This window comes from Mobula hypostoma, chromosome 2 (genome assembly GCF_963921235.1).
Source record: "Mobula hypostoma chromosome 2, sMobHyp1.1, whole genome shotgun sequence".
In the NCBI taxonomy this organism is placed as follows: Eukaryota; Metazoa; Chordata; class Chondrichthyes; order Myliobatiformes; family Myliobatidae; genus Mobula; species Mobula hypostoma.
In genome coordinates this window covers 9,000,694-9,014,659 of record NC_086098.1, presented here as the reverse complement: position 1 = coordinate 9,014,659, position 13,966 = coordinate 9,000,694, and positions in this window count along the sequence as shown.

The window sequence follows — 13,966 nt, the reverse complement described above, 5'->3', positions numbered from 1 at the left end:
GGCCCACTTACATATTCCCTTTCCGAAGGTCCTTGGGAAATTATTCCTTGTTAAAGCTTTCTGCTCGTACCAGAGGACTGAAATATAAAAGCAAGGATGTAATGTTGAGACTTTGTAAATCACTGGTGAAGCCTCACTTGGAGTACTGTGAGCAGTTTTGGGCCCCTTATCCAAGAAAGGATGTGGGGACATTGGAGAGGGTTCAGAGGAGGTTTACGAAAATGATTCCAGGAATAAAAGGCTTATGTTATGAGGAGTGTTTGATGGCTCTGGGCCTCTTCTCGCTGGAATTTGGAAGAATGAGGGGATATCTCAATGAAACCTATTGAATGTGAGGAATTGATTGCCACAGACAACTTGGGAGTTCAGGTCATTTGGTGTATTTATAGGTTCTTGATTAGTCAGGGTGTGAAAGGTTACAGGGAGAAACCAGGAGAATGAGGTTGAAGAGGAAATGGATCAACCATGATGAAATGGCGGAGCAGACTCGATGGGCCAAATGGCCTCATTCTGTTCCTATATCTTATGGTCCTATGCTCTTACCTTCCTTGAATACCCCAGCAGGCCAGTCCAAATGATCTCTCACATTTACCTTCACTGCTGATCTGAAAGTAGCCACAAGGAGGTGTGCACGAGTAGTAATGGTTGTCTTTTTCCCTCAGAATTTGCCTAATCTCTAGCAACAGGTAATCATAATCGAGTGAGGAAGGATTGTAAACAGAAAACACGTTGCACCTTGCAGAGTGGTTTACTGGCATTTCACCCCCTGCACTCTTAATCCATTTTAAGGGATGAACTTTAGTCGACACTACACCATTAATGACTTCTCATTTCAGTTGTTAGTTCTCTCCCAGAGGAATATAACATGAATTGATAGCCTTATAGAAAATAATGTGAAGATGGAACTAACAGAATTGTCTGCACCAGTAAGTAACACTTTCCTTTAGGGAAGCATTTTGGGCAAAGTTTTCAACAGGGGCATTTTAAGCCATTTTATAAATACATTTGGAAATTAAAATCGCTAAATAGATATATCTTCTGATATAGTGGTAGTATTTCATTAGATGTTGTACTGCATACATTATGTCTCAAGATTTATCCTGGTCCCTATGTATTGATGCAATCACAAAGAAGGCATGCCAGCACGGCTATATTTCATTAGGAATTTTAAGAGATTTGGTAAGTCACCAAAGGCTAGCTAACTTCTACAGATTTACCATGGACAGCATTCTGACTGGTTGTATCGCTGTCCGATAGGGAGGCTCCAATGCACAGGATCAGAACAAGCTACAGAGGATTGCTCGCTCAGCCAGTCCCATCATGGGCACTAGCTCCCCACAGTCAAGGACATCTTCAACATGACATCATCCATCATGAAGCACCCTCACCACTCAGGGCATGTCCTCTTCTCGCTACTACCGTCATCCCGTCAGGGAGGAGGTACAGGAGCCTGAAGATGCACACTCAACATTTTGGGAGCAGCCTTTTGCCCGCCACCATCAGATTTCCGAATGGTCTATGAACCCCTGAACACTACCTAACTGTTCTGGAAACCCAAGAGATTGTGTCAATGCTGGAAAACCAGAATAATACATAAAAAATGCTGGGAGATTCAGCAGCCTCAGGCAGCACCTCTGCAGTGGAATAAACAGCTGACATTTGGGCCAAGGTAATTCATCAGGAGACCTCTTTTTGCACCATTATTTATTTTATGTATAGTATATATATTTCTTACTGTAACTTACAGTAATTTCTATGTATTACACTTCATGACATATATTTATAGCATCTGTTAGTCTCGTGAGACCATGGATTTGTGCCTTGGAAGGTTTCCAGGAAACAGGCCTGGGCAAGGTTGTATGGAAGACCGGCAGTTGCCCATGTTGCAAGTCTCCCCTCTCCACGCCACCGATGTTGTCCAAGGGAAGGGCACTAGAGCTGATACAGCTTGGCACTGGTGTCGTCTCAGAGCAATGTGTAGTTAAGTGCCTTGCTCAAGGACACAACACGCTGCCTCAGCTAATGCTCGAACCAGCGACCTTCAGATCACTAGACGAATGCCTTAACCACTTGGCCACGTGCCCACACTTCATATCAGTGACAATGAGCCTGGTTCTGATTCTGATACATATATTCCGGTTTAAGATGGCGCTACTGAAGTTGATATTGGTGGTTCAAAAGGCAAGAAAATCAGCTGAAAATATTATTAATAACACCTTTTCTGAAGTAATTTGTGTTAAGCTATCACTGCAAACAATGAACGGAGGCGAAGCTGATTCCATTGGAGCATAACATGTTCGAGATGGGCTCACAGGTGGAGATGGTGTTACTGCTGAAAATGGAGTCGGATTGAGCGATTTGGGGAGGCGTTGGGGCCGAGGAGTTTCGGTGCCTGTCCACCTAACGCAGGTGCGAGGTTGGATTGCTCCAAGCACCGAGCCGATTTGGAGAGGCCGAGGATGCTACAGTCTGTGTGGCGAGGTCTAAGCCCAGAGTGTATCACTGCACTAGGACCCGGGTGTTTGGGCAATTTGAATGTCAACCCAGATAGACAGGGAAGGTGTGGCACCGGGATCGAAGGCAAGGGTTGGACCGTTTCTCATCGCTGTCTGTGACGCTTACTCCTTTCTCTGCCGTGCTGAGGCTGTGAGACTGCTCTGGCTGCTAAGCACTTCATGTCGGCGAGCTGCACGGCGATTTGCCCCGCTATCAATGAACTGAGACTGAGGCTTTTGGGCCTACTCTGGCTGGTCCAGGGCTTCAGGTCAATGGACTCAATTTGGTTCGGAATGCTGTTGCTTTGCCTGATTTCTGGTTTTCCTCTTTCTCTGTGCATCGGGTGTTGGTTTTTTTTTAATTGGGTTCTTTCAGGTTTCTTGTTTTGTGGCTGCCTGTAGGCAGACAAATCTCAATGTTGTGTCATTTATACATTCTTTGATAATAAATGTACTTCCAATCCTTTGAATTACTTTTAATGGTTATTAGTTTCTCTGGCTTCTTAAACCTTTGCCAATGCTACTATAAATTGGTTAGGCCACACCTGGCTATTATATGCATTTCTGGTTGTCACGCTATAGAAAAGTTCTGAAAAGGGTGAAGGAAAGAAAAATTAGGATAGTTCCGGGTGTGAAAGATTTTAGCCTCACCACTCTAGAATCAGAATCAGGTTTAATATCACCGGCGTATATCGTGAATCTTGTTAGCTTTATGGCAGCAGTACAGTGAAATACATGGTAATATAGAAAAAGAACTGAATTACAGTTGGTATATACAGTATAAAATAAATAAGTTGTGCAAAAATTGAAATAAAAACATAGTGAGGTAGTGTCCATTTAGAAATCAGATGGCAGATGGGAAGGAGCTGTTCCTGAATCACTGAGCGTGTGCCTTCAGGCTCCTGCACCTCCTTCCTGATGGTGGAGATGAGAACAAGGCATGACCTGGGTGATGGGGGTCCTTAATGATGGGCATTACCCTTTTGAATCATCGCTTCTTGAAGATAGATCCTTTGTTGATCCCAAAAGAAATTATAGTGTCACAGTAGCATTACAAGTGCACAGATATAAATATTAGAAGACAGGTAGAAAGAATGAAAAACGTTACCTCAAACAGTCTAACAGGAGGGGGTCATCACTCCTCCAACTATATGTTTACTCATTATAGAACCTAATGGCCGAGGGTAAGAATCACTTCGTGTAATGCTCTTTGGAGCACGCAGGTGTCTTAGTCTATCTCTAAAATGTTCCTCTGTTCAGCCAAGGTGGCATGCAGAGTGTGAGAAACATTGTCCAGAATTGCCAGGATTTTCCGTAGGGTCCTTTGTTCTACCACAGCCTCCAGTGTGTCCAGTTTAACTTCTATAACAGAGCCAGCCTTTTTAATCAGTTTATTGAGCCTGCTGGCATCACCCATGTTGATGCCATTGCCCCAGCACACCACTGCATAGAAGGTTGTACTGGTGACAACAGACTGGTAGAATATATGAAGGAGAGGCCTGCATACTCCAAAGGACCTCAGTCTCCTCAGGAAGTAGAGGCAACTCTGACCCTTCTTGTACACAGCCTCTGTGTTAGTGCTCCACTCAAGTCTGTTGTCCAGGTGCACCCCCCAGGTACTTGTAGATCCTCACCACATCCACGTCCTCACCATCAATAGTGACAGGGAGCAATGCAGGTTTAGTCTTCCTGAAGCCCATAAACATCTCCTGTGTCTTACTAATGTTGATCTGCAGCTTCGACCATTTGACAAAGTCCTCCACCAGGGCTCTGTATTCATCCTCCCGTCATCCCTTTATACACCCAACTATTGCTGAGTCATCAGAGAATTTCCGCAGACGACATGACTCAGTGTTGTATCTAAAGTTCAAGGTATACAGGATAGACAAGAAGGGAGTCAATACAGTCCCCTGTGGGGCCCCAGTGCTGCTTATGGCCATGTCTGACACACAGCTCTGAAGGTGCACAAACTGTGGTCTGCCAGTCAGGTCGTCCATTATCCAGGATGCAATGGAAGTGCCAACCTGCACTGAACAGAGCTTTTCCTCCAGTAGTGAGTACTGTACGGTATCGAAGGCACTTGAGAAATAAAAAACACATGATCTTCACAGTGCTGCTCTGCTTATCCAAATGGGAGTAAGCTCTGTTCAGCAGGTAGATGACAGCATTGCCAACTCCATTGCGCTCCTTATAGGCAATCTGCAGGGGATCGAGAGCTGATCTGATGTCTTGGATACCATGGAGATTAGTACCCATGATGGAGCTGGCTAATTTTACAACTCTCTACAGCTTACTTTGAATCTTTGCAAGCACCCCTACCCCACCATGCCAGAGAGTGATGCAGCCAGTCAGAACGCTTTCCACGGTACAACTGTAGAACATTGTCAGCGAAAGCTGAAATCTAGCCACTGCCTTACTTTCTTTATTACTGCATCGATATGTTGAGATCATTAGCAAATCTGGAATATTCTAAGTGCCGGAACATTCAACAGGTCAGAGTTACACTTCAAGTTGAAGAATATTGAAGGAGGCTTTCTGACCTGAAACTCCAGAATCGGAATAACGTTTAATATCGCCGGCAAATGTCGTGAAATGTGTTACATGCACTTCTCTTTCCACAGGTACTGCCTGACCAGCTGAGTATTTCCAGTGTTTTCCATTTTTATTTCAGATTTTAGACACTTCCATCTTTTGATATTCATATACAGCATTTTGATGTTCATATATGACCCTTCATTTACACTCATTGCAACAGAGAAGGTTGATAGAGAGGATTTGACAGAGATCATGCCAACCTGAGCAAGTGAAGTGGAAAAAAGCTGTTCTCAATTGTCAATGCTTCAAGTATTAGGAACCACAGATACAAAGTAAGGAAAGATGATATTTTATGCAGAGTAGTTATGATTTTGGATTCACTGGAGGCAGATTCAGTTAGGGCAAAGAGGAGCACATTGGGCAAAATAGTTGTCAGGGCTGTGGAGTACGCGTGGAGCAAAACCAGCAACATTTTAACTAAGTCATGTTGGTAATGGTACGTGCTGAGTCAGTGACAGTGAATGTGTGTGTGTCTGTGAGTCAGTGACAGTGAATGTGTGTGTGTGTCTGTGAGTCAGTGACAGTGAATGTGTGTGTGTGTGAGTCAGTGAGAGTGAATGTGTGTGTGTCTGTGAGTCAGTGACAGTGAATGTGTGTGTCTGTGAGTCAGTGACAGTGAATGTGTGTGTGTGTGAGTCAGTGAGAGTGAATGTGAGTGTGTGTGAGTCAGTGACAGTGAATGTGTGTGTGTGTGTGAGACAGTGACAGTGAATGTGTGTGTGTGTCTGTCTGATACAGCGCAAGGGGAAAGGGGAAAGAATAGGAGAGTTGGAATGTGCCAACACAGATCCAATGGTTCAAACTACCTCCTTTTGTCCCATAGGATTGGAAAGAATATTCTAGAAAGTATTGCAAGAAAATAAATGATTCATTATACTTATCTATACTGATGGATGAAATACTAATCACTGGCATTGAATTTCTGTTGGAGAAATACTTCCAGCTTGTGGAGAACAATCTTTGTTTGCAGGAACCTTTCTGAAGCTCCTTGAATAACTCCAAAAGACGGAAGTAGGGTAAAATACTGAAAGGCTTTTATTCGCTGTACAATACAACCTCCATGGTGAGTGTCTGCCCCTGGACTGAGGGGGAGGGGCAGGGCGCAATCACCATTATTCAGGGATCTGTGGGAGGAGCCACAGGGGCCGTCAGCAGAGGGGCGTGTCCAGACAGCTAACCCAGTTACAACATATATATGGTTTACCACACTTTCAAAGGCACTTAGAAGAGAAAGAGTGAGAGAATATCAGTCAGGTTTATTGTCCTTTATCTATATACATGTATATAACATATATAACCATATAATGTATATAGAAATGAGACGTTTCTTTGAACCAGGGTGTAAATTACAATAGTACACATAACACACAATAACTTCTGAAGGTAAGGATAAAATCTACAAATGCATCACGTAAATAACGAACTAAAGTACATTAATATTAAGTATTGTAAAGTCGGAACAGATAAACCTGTGACACTTCCTTTTTGTTGTAATTTATTTTTTTCTTGAAGTTCATCATCAAACAAATATTTCTATAAGATGTCTTTCAAATACTGTACATATATCATATAATCATATTTGTCAAAAATCTCCACGTAATATTTATCTGATACGCACTTATAGAAAGGAGAGGAAAGAAAGAACAATCGAAAGAAGAAAACTATGTACAAAGTAGGGAGTGATCTTTTTTTTACACTATATTCATTGACTTGTGAGAATAAAATCAGGCCTATGAGGTGTTATGTAGTTAAACCATTTTCCCCAGTACGAATCAAATTGTTCCAACTTATGATTAACAGATGCTGTTATCTTCTCCATTTTGTAAATGTCCATTGTAATTTCCATCCATACATTTAAAGTTGGGCTCTCCTGTGATAACCATTTCCTGGTAAGGGACTTTTTACCAGCCACCAGCAGTATATTTATTAAATACTTATCTCTTTTCAAACATTCTTGAGGTATATACCCAAAATATATGGTCTTACTCTCTAAAGGTATTTCATATTTGAAGATGTCTTGAAGGGCATTATGTATCCCACTCCAATAGTCTTTGATAATGGGGCATTCCCAGAAAATATGATAATGGTTTGCATTTTGATTTCCACAATTTCTCCAGCAAACAGGGATGTTACTATCAAAATGGGATTTCTGAGAGGGTGTAATAAAATATCTTATTAAGTTTTCCCACCCAAACTCTCTCCATTTCTGTGTACTGGTACAGTTCCATTGATACCTCCATATTATTGTCCAGTCTTCCTCAGATATTATTATCCCTCCTTCCTTCTCCCATTTTGTTTTAATGTATGAAGTCGAATATGTTTTACAATTTGACAAACTCTTATACACGCTTGAAATGATTCCACTACTGTTGTCTGAATTATATGCTTTTCTAAATAGCTCTATCAGACATGTACTTGCCTTGGTTATATTTTTAACCGTCCTATGAACATACTGTCGCATCTGTAGATACCGGTAAAAGTCTTGTTTTTCTAATAAGTGTTTCTCTTTGAGCATTTCAAAACTGAACAGTGTTCCTCCTTTCATTATATTGCAAATAGCTGTTATTCCTTCAGCTGTCCAGTCCTTAAAACTAGCATCCAGTTTATTCGGTGTAAAATCCGCGTCATATGTACACCATTTAAGAATTGCAATGTCTCTCTCTAGCTTATATTCTTTTATAATAGTTTTCCATATTTTAAGAGTCTATTTCACCCACAGGTTATCAATATTATTTATGTAACTTGGTAGGTTATTATCAGCCAAAATTGCCTGTATGGGGATGGAAAGTATCCTCTCCTCAATGTTTTTCCATTGAGTGTCATATGATGGGTTGCACCAGCATATCACAGCTCTCAACTGTGCTGCAAAATAATAATCTCTAAGAGAAGGTAGGCCCCATCCCCCCTTTTCCTTGGCTAATTGCAAAGTTTTGAGATGAACCCTAGGCCTTTTACCTTGCCATATATATCTTGATAGCATCTTGTTCCATTCATTGAATTGATTTTGGTTAATCTCTATTGGTAGGGTCTGAAAGAGATATAGTAGTCTGGGCAGTATATTCATTTTAATAGATTCAATCCTTGAACTGAGACCAAGAAAAGGAATTAGGTTCCATCTTGTTATATCTTCCTTAATTTTTTTATATATAGGCTGATAATTGCGTTCTGATAATTTTGCCAAATCTTTTGGCATAATGATGTCCAAATATTTGACAGACTCTGTTTGCCATGCCCAAGGATATCTACTTTCAAATTCTCTTGGTGGGCTACAGTTATATGAAAGTAGTTGGGTTTTATCTATGTTGATCGTGTATCCTGATAATTGGCCATATTGTTCAAAGGATTGCATCAATTTAGGTAAAGAGTATGTTGGTTGCCCTAGATAGATCAAAATGTCATCTGTGTAACAGGCCAATTTATGCTCTGTCCCTTTAATAGTTATTCCCCTGATATCTTCATTTTGTCTAATGTATTGAGTTACTGGTTCCAGATATAATGCGAAGAGTACTGGTGACCATGCACAACCCTGTTTCGTGCCCCTTTCTAGGGCAAAACTATTAGATAAATATCCATTGATTTTAATCCTAGCAGTAGGATTGTCGTATAGTAACCTGACACTTTCAATACAATCCAGTAGGGAGTTCAGAAGCCTAATGTTCTTGGGGAAGAAGCTGTTTCTCATCCTGACCATTCCTGTTTTTATGCATCAGAGTCTCCTGCCTGATGGTAGAAAGTTAAAGAGGATGCTGAATGGGTTGGTGGGATCGTTAGTGATACTAAGGGCCCTGCATACGCAGCGGCTCCTGATAAAGGTCCCCGATGGGTGGTAGGGAGACCCCAATGATCCTCTCAGCTGATCTGGCAGTCCTTTATAGGGACTTCTGGTCCGACTCTCGGCTGCTCCCAGACCAGACAGAGATGCAACCTGTCAGGACAGTCTCAAAGACAGATAATTTATTGATCCCAAAGGAAATTACAGTGTCACAGAAGCATTACAAGTGCACAGGTATACACATATTAGAAGAGAAGTAAGAAAGAAGAAAAATAAGTTACGTTAAAAATAAGATTTACAAGTCAAAAATTACAAGATCACATCCCCAGATACAGGTTGACTCATTATAGAACCTGATGGCTGACAGTAAGAATGACCTCGTATAGCGCTCTTTGGAGCAGTACAATTTGTCTTAGTCTGTTACTGAAAGTTCAGCCGAGGTGGCGTGCAATGGTAACTCCTGTAAAATGTGGTTGAGATGCACAGCAGGAGCTTTGCTTACCTCAATCTTCTTAGGAGGGAATCGGAAGGAAGGAGGTGACTGGACCCACTAGAGCAAGTGAAACAACAGAATCCTCAGATATTCTTTAAAAATAAATTCATCAATAAACACTCATTGGCCACTTTATGAGCTACCACCTGTACCTAATAACGTGGCCACTGAGTGAATGTTTAGGATCTCCTGTTGCTGCAGTCCATCCACTCAAGGTTTGACATGCTGTGCATTCAGAGATGCTCTTCTGCACACTGCTGTTGTATCATATGGTTATTTGAGTTACTGTCACTTTCCTGTCAGCTTGAACCAGTCTGGCCATTCTCCTCTGACCTCTGTCATTAACAAGGCCTTTTTGTCCACAGAACTGCCACAGCTGGATGTTTTTTTGTTTTTCATGTCATTCTCTGTAAACTTCAGAGCAGGGATCCCCAAACCTTTTCATGCCATGGATCTTTACCATTAACAAAGATCTCCATGGACTTCAGGTTGGGAAACTCTGGTCTAGAAACTGCTGTGTGTGAAAATCCCAGGAAATCAGCAGTTTGAGATACTCAGACCTCCCCATCTGGCACCTAGAATATGTCACGGTCAAAGCCACTTAGATCACATTTCTTCTCCATTCTGAAATTTGGTCTGAACAACAACTGAACTTTTGACCATGTTTGCATGCTTTATGCATTGAGTTGCTGCCACACGATTGGCTGATCAGATATTTACATTAACAAGCAGGTGTACAGGTGTACCTAATAAAGTGGCCACTGAGTGTAATTCAGTGTTCAAGGTTTCAAATATTTTAGCTGAATTTGGGTGTGTTTATTATCCTGCAGTTAACTTCTGTTATAGGTGTGAGGATTACACGTTGGTGGTTTGTTTGGTTTTAATGTGGCTTTCTGTTTTCCACCTAGAAATGTTCTGTTATGTTAATAAACATATTTGTTACATTCAACCAGTTCTTTGCAACTAATGCATATTATAGTTTAGGGTGTTCAAATAAGTTGAAGATCAATTAAACAAAATAGCTTCTTCTGTTTTTTTTAAATGTCCCAGGTTGAGATAATTATAATGTCCTTGGTATTTTACTTGGGTTTCAATAAACCTTCTTGAGGGCATTGTGCATACATTGTGGTTTTCTGCAGCTCATGTTTTCTTAATGTTTGTGGAACTGCAGATAAACGCAAAAGATTTTGAAAAGTGCTCTTGCAGCAGTTTAGAATCGGAACCGTGAAAGAAAACAAACTTGTACAAACCTTAATAGTCATATCATTCAGGGTGTTGACGGAGCACTGGCTTTCTGACCCCATCTTTTTCATATACTGGACCACAGTTATACTAAAATAAAGAATGCCTACTGTTCCATGCACAGACCGCATTTCAGTAAATCGGATCGCATGGCTGTACTTCTACCTACATACAGGCAAAGGTTAAAAAGCAAAACTACAGAGATTAGGAGAACAAAGAGGTGGTCGCAGGACGCAGAAGAGCGGCTGCAGGATTGCTTTGAGCCAGTGGACTGGGCCGTGTTCAAACACTGGAGCAGAATTAAGCCATTCAGCCCATCGAGTCTGCTCCGCCATTCCATCACAGCTGATCCTGGTTCCCACGCAACCCCATATGCCTGCCTTCTCACCATATCCTTTGATGCAGGTGAGGCAACATTTCACTTGTGAGTCTTTTGGGGTCATCTATTGCATCCGGTGCTCCCGGTGCGGCCTCCTCTACATCGGTGAGACCCGACGCAGATTGGGGGACCCCTTCGTCGAGCACCTCCGCTCCGTCTGCCACAACAGACAGGATCTCTCAGTAGCCACCCACTTCAACTCTGCTTCCCACTCCCATTCAGATATGTCCATACATGGCCTCCTCTACTGCCATGATGAGGCTAAACTCAGGTTGGAGGAGCAGCACCTCATATACCGTCTAGGTAGTCTCCAGCCCCTTGGTATGAACATAGAATTCTCCAACTTCCGGTAATTCCCTCCCCCTCCCTTCCTCTATCCCTATGTCACTCTGCCCCCTCCCCCAGCTGCCTATCACCTCCCTCATGGTTCCGCCTCCTTCTACTACCCATTGTGTTTTCCCCTATTCTTTCTTCACCTTTCCTGCCTATCACCTCCCTGCTTCCCCTCCCGCACCCCTTTATCTTTCCCCTTACTGGTTTTTCACCTGGAACCTACCAGCCTTCTCCTTCCCACCCTCCCCCCACCTTCTTTATAGGGCCTCTGCCCCTTCCCCCTATGGTCCTGACGAAGGGCTCCGACCCGAAACGTCGACTCATCGTTTCCACGGATGCTGCCTGACCTGCTGAGTTCCTCCAGCTTGTTGTGAATGTTACTTTGACCCCAGCATCTGCAGAGTATTTTGTATAGATGATGGAATAGATGGCTTTGCTGCCAATTTTGCAGATGATACAAAAATTCGTGGAGGGGCTGGTAGTATTGAGGAAACATGAGGGCTGCAGAAGGACTTAGACAGATTAGGAGAACGGGCAAGAAAGTAGAAAATGAAATATAGTGTTGGAAAATGCTTGGTCATGCACTTTGGTAGAAGAAATAAATGTGCAGAGTATTTTCTAAATGGGGAGAAAATCCAGGAATCTGAGATGCAAAGGGACTTGGGAGTCCTTGTGCAGAACACCTTGAAGGTGAACTTGCAGGTTGAGTCGGTGGTGAGGATGGCTAATGGAATGTTAGCATTCATTTCAAGAGGTCTAGAATACAACAGCAGGGATGTGATGCTGAGGCTTTATAAGGCTCTGGTGAGGCCTCACATTGAGTATTGTGAACAGTTTTGGGCCCCTCATGTGAGAAAGGATGGGCTGGCATTGGAGAGGGTCCAGAGGAGGTTCACAAGGATGATTCTGGGAATGAAAGGGTTATCATACGAGGAACGTTAGATGGCTCTGGGTCTGTACTTGCTGGAATTCAGAAAGATGAGGGAGGATCTCATTGAAACCTTTCAAATGTTGAAAGGCCTAGACAGAGTAGATGTGGAAAGGATGTTTCCCATGGTGAGAGAGTTTAGGACAAGAGGGCACAGCCTCAGGATAGAGGGGTGCCCTTTCAAAACAGAGAAGCAGAGAAATTTCTTTAGCCAAAGGGTGGTGAATTTGTGGAATTTGTTTCCACAGGCAGCTGTGGAAGCCAGGTCATTGGGTGTTTTTAAGGCAGAGATTGATTGGTCCTTGATTGGACATAGTATCAAATGTTATGGGGAGAAGGCCGGGAACTGGGGTTGAGGAAGAGATAAAGGAAAAGATCAGCCATGCTTGAATGGCAGAGCAGACTCGTTGGGCCAGATGGCCTAATTCTGCTCCTGTGTCTTATGGCCTTCTGGTCTTGTTAGGTCGAGGAGGTCGCAAATAAAGAGGCCATGGGGTGTATAACCGCAGTGCGATCTTTAACCTGTTTCCATGTGAGTTGGACCCAGGCTCTGCTCTAAACCTTCTTACATTGTAATATCTTTGATTCAATGCAGAAGGAGAAACACTATTGTTTTATATTAAAGAATCCTTGCATATGCATCTTCATAGGGCTTAGATTTTTTGTCAGCAAAGACACAAATTTGCAGCTTTCATGGGAAACCAAGTTTCGACTATCAATGGTGATATAATTCTCCTCCAAAGAATTCAAGGGATACATTTTTAAACCTAAAGCAGCCCACACAAAAATGAGGAACTCAGTAGGTCAGGCAGCATGTATGCAAATGAATAAAGAGTCGACGTTTATTCAAAACTCCCGCCATCCACCGTGCAAGCAATAGCAAAGCCCCAGGAGACCATGATACAGAGCCCATCAAAAACAAAATAAATGGCCATTTCTCTAAGGTTTCGAACTTCCACGAACACAGGGCCTCCCCCTCTTCTCCCCCTCTTCTTCCCCTCCCTTACATTTTACAGTACAGGAGAATTTAGAGAACATTTGGCCCCATAAACCCCCATCTCTTAAGTCAGTAGTACTGTTTTGTTTTCAAAATTTTGCTCAAATACATTGAAACATATGTGTAGTTTGTGTCAACGACCAAACACAGTCCAAGGATGTTCTGTGGACAGCCCGCAAGTTGACATGCTTCTGGTGCCAACACAGTGTGCCCACAATTCACTAACCTAACCTGTACATCTTCAGAACATACAGACTGCTTGCTGACAGCAGTGGGAATTGAACCTAGATCTTTAAATACTCTAAACCATTGCACTAACTGCTCCACTACTGTGTCGTGCTTCAAACAACTTAATATATTCTATACCATGGGGTACATCAGAAGATGGAATCTATTAAGTTGTTTAAAGTAGAGCCCATGGACTGCTTGATGCCAAGAATATTAAAAACATTTCCACATCACAATCACTATATAAAATTGTTTAATTCCTGCAGTATACACTCAATTAAAAACTAAAAGCAATTCTTTTTGTTGCTAAAACTAGATTAAAAAGTTCTCTCATTTCCTGAGTTGAAGGGATAAGATGTCTCACTCCATTTCTATTTGAATATCAGGAGTAACAGGCCACTTGGTGACATGTTTCCAACTGTAGGTGGAAACCTTGACTGGCTGAGGACAGTACACCATTTTCTAATATATGCTGCGGATGAGTAATATTTCTCAGTTCTACAT